General features: G+C 35.4%; 1 protein-coding gene across 1 annotated transcript in view; it reads left to right on the top strand.

The window, feature by feature from the left end:
- LOC135153222 (uncharacterized) overlaps positions 1–17,224 on the top strand; it is a 1,173,865-nt gene that overhangs the window by 518,271 nt on the left and 638,370 nt on the right. The gene's annotated exons all lie outside the window — the stretch shown is intronic.

The following is a 17,224-nucleotide window of genomic DNA, read 5'->3' as shown; positions in this document are numbered from 1 at the left end:
TGCTTTAAAAAATAATTATCCACAAAACAGACAAACCAAAAACAGTTCCGTGTTGCGCAAAGTGGATATTCTCAATGAGGCAAATTTTGAAGAGGCTGAATATTGAATATATGGACCGTGATATAGCCTAGGTGCAAACCTTTGGGCGCTTTGCGAACGAGCAAAGCGATATAAGGCCCTTAAAATCGATAACTTCTCTAAACAATACGTGATTTGGTATAAATTCGACTTGCATATTCAATAAGCGAAAAATATAAAAAGTAAAAACTACAATCACAATTTCAATGCCAGAGCGATTTCGTGATCCGGATATCATACTTATTTTTGTGAGACGCACATCGTTTTTTTTAAAGTATTTTTTAAATGTGTATTCCCAATGTTCAATACCTGATTAATATTAAACAGCTATCCCTTCTTCTATAAAGTTTTAACAGTCATTATTGTTTGGTTGATTTTCACCTTTGCTTACCTCCATTGGAATGTGTGCAAAAGTTTCCCATTGATATCACAGCGATCCCATTCTCATTGGACACAGTGCTTGCTACAGGGTTGTCATACACGTAATCACTTCCGGTTTGACTGCCAGCGTCCGTTCTGTACTTCCGGTTCCCCATCTTTGAAAAGTTTTAGATACTGCTCGCTTAAACCTTCACGAAAATGACTTGTGCTTGTCCGATCACTTAAAAATGAGGGTTAAAGGATGTGCCAAGAGAGCCCGAATTCGTTATAGTTTTTATTCTAAGATTGTTGTATCTAAAGAGATGACAAAAAGCCCCAGATCAAAACGAGTGATATCGATTACCGAAGTAAGAACTGTGCTCCAAGATTTTATTCACGATAATTTGTCTGAAGTATCATAGGCTACGGTAGGCTATTTAGGCATTAACCCGTTACATCCAGAGTGAAAGATGAATATAACGATCAATACGATGAACGCGTTTAGCTGATTGATATAAGTGATGCATGTACATCATTAAAACAATGTTCAGTTCTTATTTAAATTTTGGATGCTATTACGTTAAAGGTGTGAAACCATCTGAAGACACTGAAGGCATCTTTTTGCTTATAAGTTAATTTATGTTGGCTTGTTTTTCATTATCAATATTTACCATGGTAACAACACACCTGCGTGCCAAGAGTCCCATAATTTGGAAAAATGAATGATTGACGTCACAATAATTTCAAAGTCAGTCGTCATCAGGAAAAAACACGTTTCGGTACCATTTTGGTCGAGCATAACCTCGGGAACATATTTTTCTTGAAACTGATTGAATCTGCCTCTGGGAAGACCTTCTGCAGTTTAGGTGGTTCAAGGTTCAGTTCCTGGATGTTGAGAGAAAAGAAAGAAACATAAATAAAGAAATGAATATGAATCAACAGGATATCATGATCAGGATCCCTTTTCATAAGGTTACAATGAAAAACGATCATCATGATAATGTTGGAAGCCACTGCGTGTATTTCATCTGATTGGCTGGTAGAAAGTTTGTCGTGGAGAATTTGTTAACAAGTTCTTGTGAAATGCGACTCTGCTGTAGCATAAGTCTGTAAAGAGATCGCGGAAATGATGTGCTACAATGGGGAAAATTTTGGTCATTTTATTTTGAGGATTTATAAAGAAAAAAAAACATATTGAAATCATATTATTGATCGCTTTCGATATTGATATGTTCCGATCTTGTGACACTTTCTAAGATTATCAGTATATCAGAATAAAGAAGCACGTAGTATACCTTTGATATGACAAACCTTATGAACCCTTCAGACGGACATGTTCTACGTGGGTTGCCCTACCCTCTTTGGATGTGACTGCGAAGTTATGGGATTTATCGGGAATCGTACTCAACTAAAAATTTTTTAATAATTATATTGCACATATACACATACTAAGAATGTTGCTATCCATTTGGTGAAAAGTCAAACAAGAGACGGTGTTCTATTTTTTGGATGTTCTCTATTTTTTTAACAGAAGAGCTAGATCTTGTCACATCGAAACTCACCATGATTCTCAACATTGCACTTTATGAATTGTGTTCTATTAGTTGGTAAAGTGCGGTGCACTGTGTAGTATATTGGATAAAAATTCGTTGCACTGTAAAGGCACTTTCAAAATACAAGTAATCAAGCGTCGCATTACATTTCCGTGACGTTATCAAAGCAAACGCATGCGTGACTAAAAGTGGAAAAGAGATAGATGAGGAGGAGGGAGATCTCAGTTTAGGTGCCCTTATTAAGAAAGAGAGGGAGAGAGATCGTTTTCAATTTGGAATATAAAGCGATTAAAAACCTTTGTTACAGAGGATGAGACCAACTAGTCTTCCTCGACAGTATGATAGTACTATAAATCTTTTAACTATACGCATTTCTAAACATCCATATCTTGAGTGGTTATGAATTGAAAGGATGTGAGCGTAGAAGATAAGTAAACAGGTAATGAACGCGTCATAATCATTTTCACTTCTTTGATTTAGTACGCGAATAATTAGCGTTAGTGAAGGTGATGGGATATAGTCCATTACTTGCCAGCAAATCTGGATATAATCATAGCGTGATACATTCTTCAGATCGCCTTTGTGCGCACAGTGACATAACGAGCCAAAAAATTGAAAGAGATAGATATGACATATGGAGTACAATTTATTTCAAAAAGTTTGTATTACAAAACTCCAAATTATGATGGATTTTTACATTATTTAAAAAGTAATATCATATTTCACCCTTCTTTCATTCCTTTTCTATTTTTTTTTTCTTGGTCATGATTTTTTTCCCCAATACGTTCGCCACTGGATGCACACATTTTTAACGTGTGTTTAGGTTAATCAGGGGTTAATGATCGAACGAATACACATGCTCTTAGTCCATTCTGATATTGTGAAAAAGACTGTTACCCAAGAGAGCACACGTCTTTATGCATAAAAGTTATTAAATCGAAAGATAACAGGACAAAAAACGCAATCAATATTGGAGAAGGATTAAGCACCGAGGCCTACTTTAATTTTTACAAATCGCTTATCTTTTTAGTCAGATTAGTATGTAGAATGTTCAAAGGATAAATTTGGTCGATTGGTAAAAGTAAATTTCCAATGATTGCTTTTATAAGTATTGGTTTGAAGATATGTTCAAAATACAAATTCCGAAAGTTTAGATGATCAGGTGACCATTTATTGTGTTTCCTGTGACAGTACGTTAAGTTTTCTTTGGATGTGGATTGACTCATTCTGACCACAAACGAACCAAAATAATAACGAGTTCGGTTGTTGTGAGACTGGAATGACATTCAGAGAGCATAGAAAATACATTGGCCCGTATTCTGAAGTCGGGTTTAACTTAAACTCAGGTTTAAAGTTTTGCTTTAAGTATGGATAGCCAATTGTTACAGTACATAAGGCACTAACAGTAGACATACCATAGTTAAGCTCATTTGGCTCTCAAATCATTCATAATTGTCTAGGAAGTATAAAAAGATGATTTTCTTCACCATCGATGAATCAGGAAAGAGCACAGCAAACACAAGAAACATACAACTGAATAAAATTTTTGACACTATTGGCTTCCCATAATTTTAGCACAAAGTTAGACCATGGTCTAAGTTAAAACTGACTTCAGAATACGGGCCATTGTAACGAATATAAAATAAAGTTCATGATAGGATAGTACATACCAAGGAGAGTCAGCAAAAATGATTGGGGGCTGATTAATTACCCCCCCCCCCCCAAAAAAAAAAAAAAAAAAAAAAAAATATATATATATATATATATATATTCAAAGACACACTTTTTTTCTATTTTGATCAGAATTATGGTACCAACGTATGGTTTATGATATATTCTCGCCACGCCCGTCACGGTAGATAGGACACCCCCATTATTTCATATGCGCATCGTTTCCAAAATTAGCATAATGCATAAATAGGTTAATTCGAAATACAAGAAATTACAAAGGGCGTCTTCTTTCACTCAAATTTGATGCAGGCCAATACGCAGTGTGACCCATCTCACAACTATTCTTAATGAGCGCATATGCATTAGGTAATAATCCAGGAATTTAATTGGTAGTTCTTCAATGCCGTAACTCAATGTTTGCCATTGAATGTCTAGGAGGTCAAGATAATTAATGAAATATCCTGTCCAGGGGTCGATAGACCCTCCCAAAAAACCCCACTTAATTAGAGAGATACAGCATACAAAATAGAATAAAGTTATTTAAAAAATGTGAGCAAAAATGCTTCGGTGCTTCACAGGGATGGGGAGAGGGATGCCTGATTCTTCATGTTCTTCATACGCTTGTTCGTTTATGATTTACATTCGAAAAAGGAGATATCTGGTGTAAGTTTAATTAAAGAACTTGTCCGACGTTTTATTCGATATTCCGATATATCATTCTGTCTGCTGTTGCAGATTAACATTGGCCCTTCTCAATATCTTTCATTCGTACACTAAATTATGCCGCAAAAATATATAATTTGATTTTAATCCTAGAAACTTCTCCATCCATTTGAATTGTATGAGACATAGTTAGAAATTTGAGCGCAATTTGAATGCAATTACTATTACATCGTCACTATCTTACTCACTATCCAACTTTTTATTAACTTACATGGTTGTTCACGCTTATTACTTTTCAAAACGGTTTTAAAGCGAAACGACCATGCTGATCGTGATGGCTTTTTGGGGGAGGGATTTGCCAGTAAGTATAGATTTTGATAATTCCGGGGCCCGGTGGTAATTTCCCTCCTGGATATTAGGTCACGACGACCTTTAATAGAGCAAAGTCAAATTAATTTCAATAAAAAATCGACTTGCATTTTCGGTTGGCAGTCCCTCTCATTTCATTTCCACACCTTGAAGGCCTACCATTGTTTACTTTGTTATTTGTGGTTCGGCAAAAATATATACATACATATATGCATGTATTAATTAGAAAAATAAGTGGTTATTACTTTTTTTTACGTTCAACTAAATTTCTAGGTAATCAACCTCACAAATAATAAAACATTTTGTTCAATATCCTCTTAAATTTTAGCCCATAGAGAAAAACTTTCATTCATAGATGACGATGATGATGATGATGATGATAATAATAATAATAATAACAACAATAATAATAATAATAATAATTATAATAATAATAATAATAATGATGATAATAATAGTAATGATAATACTACTACTACTACTAATAATAATAATAAAATAATAATATTGATAACTTTTTTTACCCAGGGTAGCCACTCTCAGCTGTTCTTCCGGTGGGCCCTGCATAACATAATATGTTATTATTACCCTACTCCATTCTCATACGTCGAGCGCCTGATAAGAAGGCAGAAGGTCATATGACTCGGCCGGGATCAAACCCATGACCTTCCGTTCATAAGGCAGGTGGGCGCTCTACCAATGAGCCATCATGTCCGGTCACCATTGTGTCCGCCCTCGTAGTGTGATTGTTATCATTATTTTTATTTTTAAATTTACACAGACATACATTTAAGAAGTGTCAAGATTACAAAACACACTCAGCAATAAGGCTGTATCCTCTTTTTATCAGTTTTGCATATCCAGCGATGCCATATTTGATCTATGGTCATTTGATAGTTGTCAAATACGGCCTTGACAGATACGTTACGTTTCACGAGTATACCAGCGATCTTATTTTACTTTCGCTGTGGGTAAACATTGATATAAAATTAGTTACGTATAGACAAGGTCCCATGTAAACACATTACACCACCAAAAAAAAATGGATCCGGAAAAGAATTTGAGGTAATTCACCTATTAAAAAAGTGTGCGAGAATCACTGTTTTGACTAGCATTACGATGAAAACTATCATTACTGATTACTAATGAGGGTGGGGGCATGGGTATATTGCCCAGAAAAAAAAGAGTTTCACGAACAAGGAAATTAGGGAAAATGGTAAAAGATGAAGGTCTTTTCTGGATAATATATGCTAGTCTTTCACAAATTCGTTTTTCATTCTAAAAAGAACTATTGAAACATTCCAGTTTAAAACCATTGCATAATTTACTATATTGAATTTATAAAAAACTCAGGCACATTTTGGTCCAATAAGTTTATGGGAGTTAAAATAGTGACCACTGACGAAACCACTTTAAAGTGATCGTACAGGCCATGTTATATGTGTTTAGCCTTCTATTAAATGAATTAATCAACATTCACTGGAAATTGATGACGCGATTCCAAAGAGTAAAGAGTGAGATTTAAATTTAACTTTTTGTATTAGTGAGTAGAACGATATCTTTTCAATCTCTTTTGAAACTTAATATACTGGAGAATGAAACCCTTGAAACCAGCTGAATCCATATCAAAGAGAAAAATCAAAGAAACATATTGTTGAAAGTTTGAGGAAGATTGAATGAATAATAAGAAAGTTATGAGCATTCGAATATTGAGATCACTAGTGCCATGTAGATCCTCCCAACGGCAATGCGACCAAGATCTGTGATATCACACACGTACAACTCCCTCATTACTTTAGTACTTATTTCACTTATACTCTCACTTTTATAGAGTCTATCACAAGGTGAGGTGTTCTCTTTATGAGATGACAAGTACAGAGGTTTCACAACATTATATAATTGATGAATCGTTTGTCATCTGATTAGAATGAGCAAAAAGAGATGTTTTGGGGTATATTTTCAGTGTCCAAATGGGAGAGTTGTACGTGTGTGACATCACAGATCTTGGTCGCATTGCCAATGGGAGGATCTCCATAGCATTAGTGATCTCGACATTCATATGCTCATAACTCTTTTATTGCTAGTCCTATTTTTCTCAAAGTTTTGTAGATCTTATTCTTTGATTTTTCTGCTTTCACAAAAGCTAACTTGCTCCAAGAGTTTCATTCTCCTTTAAGAACATGGCAGCTATATGCATATATTTCAGGTCGGCTGTTTTCTCAAGATGAAATGTTTAATCTCTGTTTCAATTTACAAAATACTTGAGGAGTTTCTTAAAGGAGAATGAAACCCTTGAAACCAGCTGAATCCATATCAAAAAGAAAAATCTAAGAAACATATTGTTGAAAGTTTGAGGAAGATTGAATGAATGATAAGAAAGTTATGAGCATTTGAATATTGAGATCACTAATGCCATGTAGATCCTCTCATTGGCAATGTGACCAAGATCCGTGATGTCACACACGTACAACTCCCTCATTACTTTAGTACTTATTTCACTTATATTCTCACTTTTATAGAGTCTATCACAAGGTGAGGTGTTCTCTTTATGAGAGGACAAGTACAGAGGTTTCACAACATTATATCATTGATGAATCGTTTGTCATATGATTAGAATGAGCAAAAAGAGATGTTTGGGGTATATTTTCAGTGTCCAAAAGGGGAGAGTTGTTCATCTGTGACATCATAGATCTTGGTCGCATTGCCAATTGGAGGATCTCCATAGCATTAGTGATCTCGACATATAAATGCTCATAACTCTTCTATTGCTAGTCCTATTTTACTCAAACTTTGATGATCTTATTCTTTGATTTTTCTGTTTTCACAAAAGCTAACTTGCTCCAAGAGTTTCATTCTCCTTTAATAATAAGTGATTTACATGTAACGTATTAATGTATCGATAAGCACCCCGACAAACTTATAATTTGAAACCGAAACTTAACCCGTCATGTTAAAAAACCCTAACTAACCAAACAAACAACCACCCCCCCCCCAAAAAAAAAAAAAAACTGTGAAATAGCATAAAATGGGGGAAAGTGAGATTGCAATCACAGTGTCCATCTGTAAATCTGAAAGAAATATCATTTGGAAAAAAATACGATAAATAAACTTACCTATTCTGTCACTAACTAGCGATTCCTAATAAAAACTGAATTAGATTCAAACCCAAACCTCATCTGCAAATCAACCGACTCTTCACAATGCTTCAGCTCTCCTTACGAGTGAACAATAATCTTGACAAGATTTACACGGACAGACCTGTAAGCTGATATGTTTACTGCGTCCAAATTAGGACCAAATCGCGTGATGCAATGACGTAAAATGTAAATTAAATTTCTCTCATTTAAATACTGGGGATCTACAAGCTTTATATGGCAAACACTTGTATTCCATTCGAGGTTAGTCCAAGTACTTTCATTAACGTGCCCCTTGTTATTTTGGGGATGGTGGTTATTACAAAAGGTCATAAGATATATTAACAGAAAATAGTAATAAAGTCCCGATATATGCCTTGCTTCATGTTCTCAAAATGCGCTCATGAAATGCTCATACTTCGGGAGATGCAGTTTACATTGTTTAAGATATGCATTGAAATATTTCTCAGTTCATGATTACCTCCATGCTAAGAAATAGTTCTTATTCGAGACCTTAATATGCGTCGGATGGATCATGGACCTAGGTTCATGGATGGATCAAGTACAGAGAGATTTTTTATTTTCAGCTTTCATCAATTGATATCAAAATATTCCATCGACGTCTGATTGTAAATTCTTTGTATGGGCGAAATAGTGACGTACTATAAAGACCAGTTATTATAAACAGGTAAGTGATAAACAAATTTGCTGCTCTAAAGATTAATATTCAGGCCTCCACAAATGACACTGATTGTCACCTTATTATTATTTATTCGGCAAATAATATACAAAATACATTTCAGCGTAAACAATACAATATAAGAAATATCAATCATTGAAACGCCAGGAACAGGAAAAGTTAACTTAATTACCGTGGCATGAAGCCTCCTGTCCCAATTCCAATGGTTGATTTACAATATATATTAATAACTAAACCATAATAAAATACTCGTAATCATAAAGAGGTGTAGCATGCGATTGATAAAATGTATAAACAAATTTATTTACTTGTAACTGAAAATGAGTGGAAATGACGGGGGAAAGAGAAGAGAGCTGAAGGTAACAAAGAGAAAGGAAAGGAGAGAGTGGGAGATAGAGAGAGAGAGAGAAGGGTGGGAAAGGAAAAAAAAAGTAACACACAGGCAAATGAATTGCCAACGTAACAAAAAAAATCATTCAAACTGTTATCAATGACAAGATTTGATCATACTTGTATGGACTGCGACCTGTGTATATTCTCCTGGTAGGTCAGTATCAAGTGCTACAACTCTGAACTCGCCGTTTATTAGTGTATATAGAAACCCAGGGTGGGGGAGGGGGTGGGTGTTGTGGTGTACGTGCGCCTATAATCGAAGCTACATTGGAGTAGTTACGAGCTAAAGCAGAGGTTCGAGCCCCGGGTCACGTCTTTCGGATGGTGACGTTGAGGGTCGATCCCAGACGTAACTAATCATATCTGATTGAATACGCGTCTCTAAAATTTCAATTACATTCACACATTCTCACATGTGGCGCTCATAGATGCATATTCAATCTTCATTACACCGTTAAAGGATAAGTCCACCCCAACAGAAAGAGAAGAGAAAAATTAAACATGCATAACACTGAAAATTTCATAGAAATCGGATATAAAGTGAAGTAATAAATTATAAAAATTTAAAGTTTCGCTTAATTTTACGAAACAGTTATTATGCACATCTGGTCGGTATGCAAATGAGAAGACTGCTGACATCAACTCACTATTTCTTTGGTACATGTATTTCATTATAAGAAATAAAACATACTTTAATTTTGTTCTCAGTCACGTGAAACAAAGTTTTACTCCTTCCTGAACATGTGGAATTAAAATTCCTTTAATATTTTGTGATTCAAGTAAGTTGGTCGTTATTATCAGATCTGTAAAAATTGAAATATACCGTCGGGTAATTCAAACTTGGCATATTACTGCGTTGTGCATGTAACTGTTTCGTGAAAAATAAGCGAAACCTAAATGCTATAACTTTCTTATTTTACCTTTGATTTTGATAAAAAAATTTTAGCGTTATGCTTGTTGGATTTTCTATATTGATTCGAATCAACATTTTTCTGGGGTGGACTTGACCTATACATGTGGATGAAGAGATGTCTGCTGTAAGAGAGGGGAAAGATTCACGAAGTATTCCCCACATCAACAAACCCGCTCGATTTATGAGACTCTTAATGAGTTAATATTTCAGTATATTCTGGTGCATATGAAAATATTAAAGTTCATTGATCAATTATAAACATTTTGTTTACACATGCATAAGAACATAGTAAAAATGTGATATCCAACCTTCGGATTAGTAAATGGAAACAATACGTGCGTTCGATATAAAGGATATTGAAGAATTCTCTATTCCTTCCTGAAACAGTACAAAGATTTTCAACAATCACTGACCACGATGACCATCATGAACCAGAATTCCCAGTATTTCATATATGAAAGGAAGGGAACTATTCAAGTAAATAACCCCCTTTTTTTCCCGGAATCAGCCCGAACAATGAGTTCCCGGAGATCAGGTTACAGTTACCGCGTTGTACATAAGGAGATAAGAAGGGGTGGATGTTGACTTTCCCCTCTAAGATCAGATTTCCTTTCATTCAAATTATCAATAAAATACAAATTAGTGCAAACCGAGAGATTCCAGATTTTAGAGGGTTCCAAATGTGATTACCGTAGTTATTGGTTCGTGATATTATTAGCCTATCAATATATAAAGTAAGCGGGAATAGAAGCTGGTATACGGCAAATATAATGAAGGAATATTCTACATCTTGTCCGAAGGAAGTGGTGATGCATTAAACAGAATTTCAGACCCATCAACTGAGTTTCGAATCAAGGTCGCCTGAACCAGTGCTGTACCGAATTTAGGCTATCACACCTTCTTGGTCGATTACATAATGAATGTTAAAAGAAAGTGTGGGTACAAATACCGTTATGAAATGCTACGAGCGCAGTATCTATACTTTTTATAATTTCGTAAGATATCAGTATTTCATTAGTTCGGAAAAAATGATCGATGGCATGGTCAACGTTTTTCACCCTCCAGACTTGTACTTCAGACTCTTCGTTATGGTTGTAACTTAAGATTTGATCAGTGTTTTGCCTAAACTGCATATACTGTGAACACAAAAGAGGCTATTGGGTCTTTTCGATTTGCACGTCCGCTAGTGTTAAAAAGTCGTGAGACGCATATAGGAAGTAAGAAGGACTAGGGAATCTCAATTCATACGTGCTCTTGCTTTATTACGAACAGTGAAAATGTATACGAACCCATCACTCACACGAATATCGGTCAGGAGCGTAATAAGCAAATAATAATAATAATAAATGAAGGTGACTAACATAATATATCGGGCAATTTTTTTAAAAAGTTGCGAGCGAGCCAAAATATCAAAATGTATATTTAAAAAATGTTATAAAAGCTTATATTTCGCCCTTTTCCATTTTGTTGTTGTTGTTGTTGTTGTGGAGCTTTGGAGGAGGGGTGGGGTGTTCATGGCCACCGGTAACGGTGAGCATTGATCGCACGTAAATTCATTCATTGATTCAGAAGCTACGACCTTGATCATCGAATATTACCATGGACCGACAAGTTGATCCATGATTACATTCCATCAACCTGCTATAAAGTGGTTAGGATATTGCCTTTTATGGAGGGATATCATGATCATAACAGGAAAATGGGTCAATTTCATTCAGAGGTTAATCTGTAAAATTTCTATGCATTTTGAAAAAAATTGAATTTTTTAAGGTTATGAAAGGAAGGAAATGTATTGTTTATCGAGGTACCCTGTGCGTGACCGGCACAGGACAATGGTTTCTAGAAAATAAATTCAGCTCAACAAACAAAGCTTTAAAGACAACCTAGACTATATACATTAAATTAAGGGCCTTTTCACACGTGAATTTTGAATCATCATTGTAATGATGATTGCTATTGTTATCTTGACTGTGATTAGCGTTCGTGATTCTAATCATGATCTAGTTTGGTTTCACACGTGCTAATATTCGTAATTTTCACTGGAATCATCCAAATTACGATTATTTTTACCGTGTGAAAGGGCGGTTAGATAGACTAAAGTCAGTTTTATAAACATAATTTAGACAGCTTTCCTTAGCGGATCATTGACAACTTTAACGAGTTTTGTGTAGAGAATTAATCTAAAATAAAGGATATACTTCACCATAAATCTCAATGTGACGGTCTGTATTAAAATAGCTTCGCTTTGCCGAAATTTTATATAATAAGGTTTTTCTAAAATTGCCACGCAATCTTGCTTTATTTAAGCAACGTGTTTCTTGAAAAGGCTAGTTATTTGCATAAAAGCCTTGGCAAATTCAAATTGAAATATTTTCCTCAGATTCCAATTATTCTAACTTTACAAAGTGTATTAACTTTACATTGACCGATTCTTTGTCGGTGACAATTTAGATTCTCCATTGTATCAGATATAGCGCCATCTCTTGGCAATGATTTTATCCTTTTTGATAAAGTGTGTCGATCGATATCTTTCACACAATGCAAGTCATATCGCTAGAGTACTTAAGCTTGATGTAATCGTAGGCCCATATTTTGGATCATGTGCAGGGGTGGATCCAGCCTCCGCCAATAGGGGGGGGGGGGCCGAAATTTTTTTCATCCATATTTTCCCCGATCGGCCGCTCAAAGTTGATTTTTGTTTGTTTTGAAGGGGTTGTCCCAGTGGCCTAATGAGCCAAACAAACTGAGGGGGCTCGATATGGCGTATCGAGTAAAATTGATAAGAAGTTACGAGCGAGCGAATCGAGCGAGCAAACATTTTGACATTTTTATTACCAAAATCTAAGTTCGTGATAGATTTTGACATATTATTTGGAAAATGATATTATATTTCAACCTTATCCCATTCCTTTTCTCTTTTTTTTTCTTGATCGTGATTTTTTTTTTTTTTTTTTTTTTTTTTTTTGGGGGGGGGGGGGAACGCCCATGTCCTAACAGTAATTTATTAGCTTTATTATTATAAACAATATACATGTGTTATAATTTCATAAGCCCTATTGAAATAGTGTGAGCGCGAAGTGCGAGCTAAACAATTTTGAAATTTAATGTATTTTGTCCTGAAAATTGAACATTCTGGGCAATGTTTGTGAACCTGAACAGGATGCGTATGTAACTAGATAATTACTGCGAGCGCGAAGCGCGAACAGAAATTTTTATAATTTAACAAGTGGAATGCCTCTGGCCGTCTCACCTGCATCACGCGATTCAATATAGCAGCAGTGCTGATTTTGAAAACTACTATAACTCGCACAAGATGTTCAGTGATACTTGGTTACTCTTATTTCCACGTTTTATGAACTAGACCAATACACTTATAGAGATATGATGGCAATTCAACAAATACCCCCAACGTGGCCAAAGTTCTTTGACCTTACATGACCTTTGAACTTGATCATGTGACCTGAAACTCGCACAGGATGTTCAGTGATACTTGATTACTATTATGTCCAAGTTTTATGAACTAGACCAACACACTTTCAAATTTATGGCTGTAATTCAACAAATACCCCAATTTGGCCAAAGTTCATTGACCCTAAATGACCTTTGACCTTGATCATGTGACCTGAAACTTGCACAGGATGTTCAGTAATACTTGATTACTATTATGTCCAAGTTTCATGAATCAGATCCATAAACTTTCAAAGTTATGATGGTAATTCAACAGATACCCCCAATTCGGCCAAAGTTCATTGACCCTAAATGACCTTTGACCTTGGTCATGTGATGTGAAACTCATGCAGGATGTTCAGTGATACTTGATTAACCTTATGTATAAGTTTCATGAACTAGGTCCATATATTTTCTAAGTTATGATGACATTTCGAAAACTTAACCTTAGGTTAAGATTTTGATGTTGATTCCCCCAACATGGTCTAAGTTCATTGACCCTAAATGACCTTTGACCTTGGTCATGTGACATGAAACTCAGGCAGGATGTTCAGTAATACTTGATTAACCTTATGGCCAAGTTTCATGAACTAGGTCCATATACTTTCTAAGTTATGCTGTCATTTCAAAAACTTAACCTCAGGTTAAGATTTGGTGTTGACGCCGCCGCCGCCGTCGCCGCCGCCGTCGCCGCCGCCGTCGGAAAAGCGGCGCCTATAGTCTCACTCTGCTATGCAGGTGAGACAAAAAGGGACATGTTAAGGACGTTTTGCAGTTAGCCATTAAGACGATACATATTTCAATGATTAAATAATGCGAGCGCGAAGCGCGAGCTGAAAGTTTTTTGACGTTCCGGCCTTAAAAATGTTCTATGCACTTTTTGTAATCATGAATGGTATAAGTAAATAACCAAACAATTGATGCGAGCGCGGAGCGCGAGCGGAAAAATTGAGATTTCCAAACTAAAAACGGGACACTCTATTCATGTTTTGTAAATGATGAAAAAAATTTGGTACAATTTGGTATCTTCCTACTTTAATAATGCGAGCGCAAAGCGTGAGCAGACAATTTTTGATATTCGGATCTGAAACTGGATATATAGGCTCATAATGATTTAAAAAGAGAACAAGCTGCGTATCTGAATAAACATGCGTGCGCGTGTTTCAGATCCCGACCTAGAATCCGGGCATTCTAAATACCTTATTTCATCATGAAAATCAATAAAGCGAGCGCGAAGCGCGAGCTTAAAATATTTGATATTCCGATCTGAAAAGGGGTAAATTTAAGCTCTGTATTTCAAGCACTTTGTAGGAAAATTGTGGGGTGGATATGAATCACAGTTAAACAAAAGATCTGATATGTTTCATTATTATTACTTTGAGTTTTGACATAGGACATGCTAAGAACATTATATCATCATATGAAAATGATGAATATCTTCCTATTTCTCTTCCTAAGCGGGAGATAAAACTTGTCGATATTCCATACTGAAAAAAGGGGAAAATTTGATTTTTAAATCAATATCTTATTTATTAATCTAATAAGCCTAATGTGTGCGCGAAATCTGTTAATTTATTATGGCCTGAAAACTGGACATTTAAAGCACTTTTGTAATTATGAATAAGATGCATGAGTTAAAATATTTTTAACAATCAATGCGAGCGCAAATCGCGAGCCGATTTTTTTGATGAACTGTCATGAAATGAGGATTTTTAAGTAGTTTGTTATATAATTAACATTGAGATATACATTACATATCAAATCACCAATCAAAATGCGAGCGTGCAGCGCTAGTTGTTACGTTTTGACAATTTGACCTGAATAGGGATATTTTTGAGAACTTTATGGAATCATGGACCTACTAGAGATAGAATACAAGAAAATAATAGGTACCTGACAAATCAAATTATGCGAGCGCGCAGCGCGAGCAGAAAATGTTAATATTCAGAAGATAAAACGTACATTTTTACAGAGCACTTTTTAAAAATAAATTTGTAAATCAAACAAAATTTTGAAAGTTCGATTTCTGAGCTGAAATATGTTTTGTATATTGACTTCTAAATTTGATATTTAAGCTCCATATTGAGCAAGATATATAAATCATTTGAAAGGCAATGCGAGCGCGTAGCGCGAGAGAAAATTTTATACTGTGTAGTGACATGAAAGATTTCTAAAATTATTTTCCCCTTTTGAGCAGATATACTATGCCAAATAATGTCTTCCCCTCATCTTATTTTGTTCACTCGTCTTCCTCCTTTTATGTTTCTCCTTCTTTTTTCTCCTCTCTTTTCCTTTATTTTTGTTTCTTTCCACTTTTTTCTTTTTTTTTGCTCAGCCAATAGGGGCGGGGGGGGGGGGGGGGCGGGCCCCTCAGGCCCCCTTGATCCGCCTATGATGTGAATCAATTCCTATCAAATTTCGGCTGTGGATGTTTATCATCATACGCCGTCAGAGTATCTAAAGTCTTATTTGTGGCGTCATCGCTTGTATTATGAAATATTTCCCGTAGTCTCATGGTGCAGTTGATAGAGTGCTTATTATACTATAATGTAATAAAAATTACATTTTTTATTACAGCCCACAAATATCAATGAGCATAGAAAAAAGAAGCTACATGTACATGTAACTAATTTGACACCGAGTTCACCAGCAAATAACTAAAATGTTGAATCTTAAGAGAAAAAAATAATATTCATTTATTTGAAAAAAAAGTTTCCAAAATCCCATCATGGGTGGGTTACAATTGAGTTCACTGAGTTCATGTATATGTATCAATTAATAAAATATCGTTTTGGGGAAAAACCGTACGATTTCCATGAGCGATTTTCCAGTGACAGTGGTGTGCAAGGGAAATGACCACTACATTCTACCTTCCGTAAATAAGGTTTATTTACACTTTAGAATGCACTTTCATTCTACTAGATATCACAAGGCTAAACATGTCTGATTTTTTTTATGATAAGAAATGACGATTTTACAAAAAAATAATATTCTTTGTTTTCAATACAATTGTTTTTGTTCTCTAGATTCTTTCAGTTTGATCAGACATGGTCAAAATATTATCTGGATATGGAGGAGGAGCAAAAATGGTAACGTAGAAACTGGAATACTCAGTGGTGTCGAGGAGGGGCGTTAATGGCGCTTTACATAGAGCTCAATGAAGAACGCAGCGGTGTATTGATAACTTTACCCTATTGTTTGTTCCAGAGTAAATTTTCATACCTTACTATTTTGCTTTATTTTTTTTCATAAAACAAAAAAGTGCACAAAATAATTCATTATTTAAAGTAAAACTTAAATAAGCCAAAAAAACTACAAGGTATCTAAGATTAAATCGGAGTAATGATCCTCGATGCTTTTCCGCCAAATCGAAGGAATATTGCCTCTCTAAAAATATCTTGCGTACGGCGAGAATTGGGTTGTTTATTACATAAAGTCCTGCTTGATTTCTAATTATATATGCGTGAATTTTGTAATACAATCGCAGTTGGTGACGGCGATTGACAAACTATCATGTCCAAAGGTATCTGAATGAGTTTACGGCAAGGGCTGAGGAAGTGATAAGGCATGTATAATCCTAAGACCAAAGTTCAAAAGAAAATTATGTACTATATATTCCGCATCGGAAACAATAAACTAAGAGGGTAAAAAGGTTGTATGATTGTTGTTGAATAATGAAGAATACCTAGATGTTCAGCTGGCATGCATATATTTTTTATAAGAACATAACTATCGTTGGTAAAAATGGTGAGATACAACCTCGTAGCCAGGATTTCATTTTGGAGGGGCGGTAAGTGCACGCGAAGCGTGCCAACACTTACAGAGCGCGCGAAGCGCGCTCACTAGGGGGAGGGTGCAGGGAGGGGGGGGGGAGGTTTTCCCCTCCCGCGCGGAGCGCGAAGTTTTTGATATATCATCAAATTAAAATTAAAAGAAGGCGTCT

This window comes from Lytechinus pictus, chromosome 1 (assembly GCF_037042905.1).
Source record: "Lytechinus pictus isolate F3 Inbred chromosome 1, Lp3.0, whole genome shotgun sequence".
Lineage (NCBI taxonomy): Eukaryota > Metazoa > Echinodermata > Echinoidea > Temnopleuroida > Toxopneustidae > Lytechinus > Lytechinus pictus.
The sequence above is the reverse complement of the archived record's forward strand: the minus strand, read 5'-3'. Positions and strand labels throughout refer to the sequence as shown.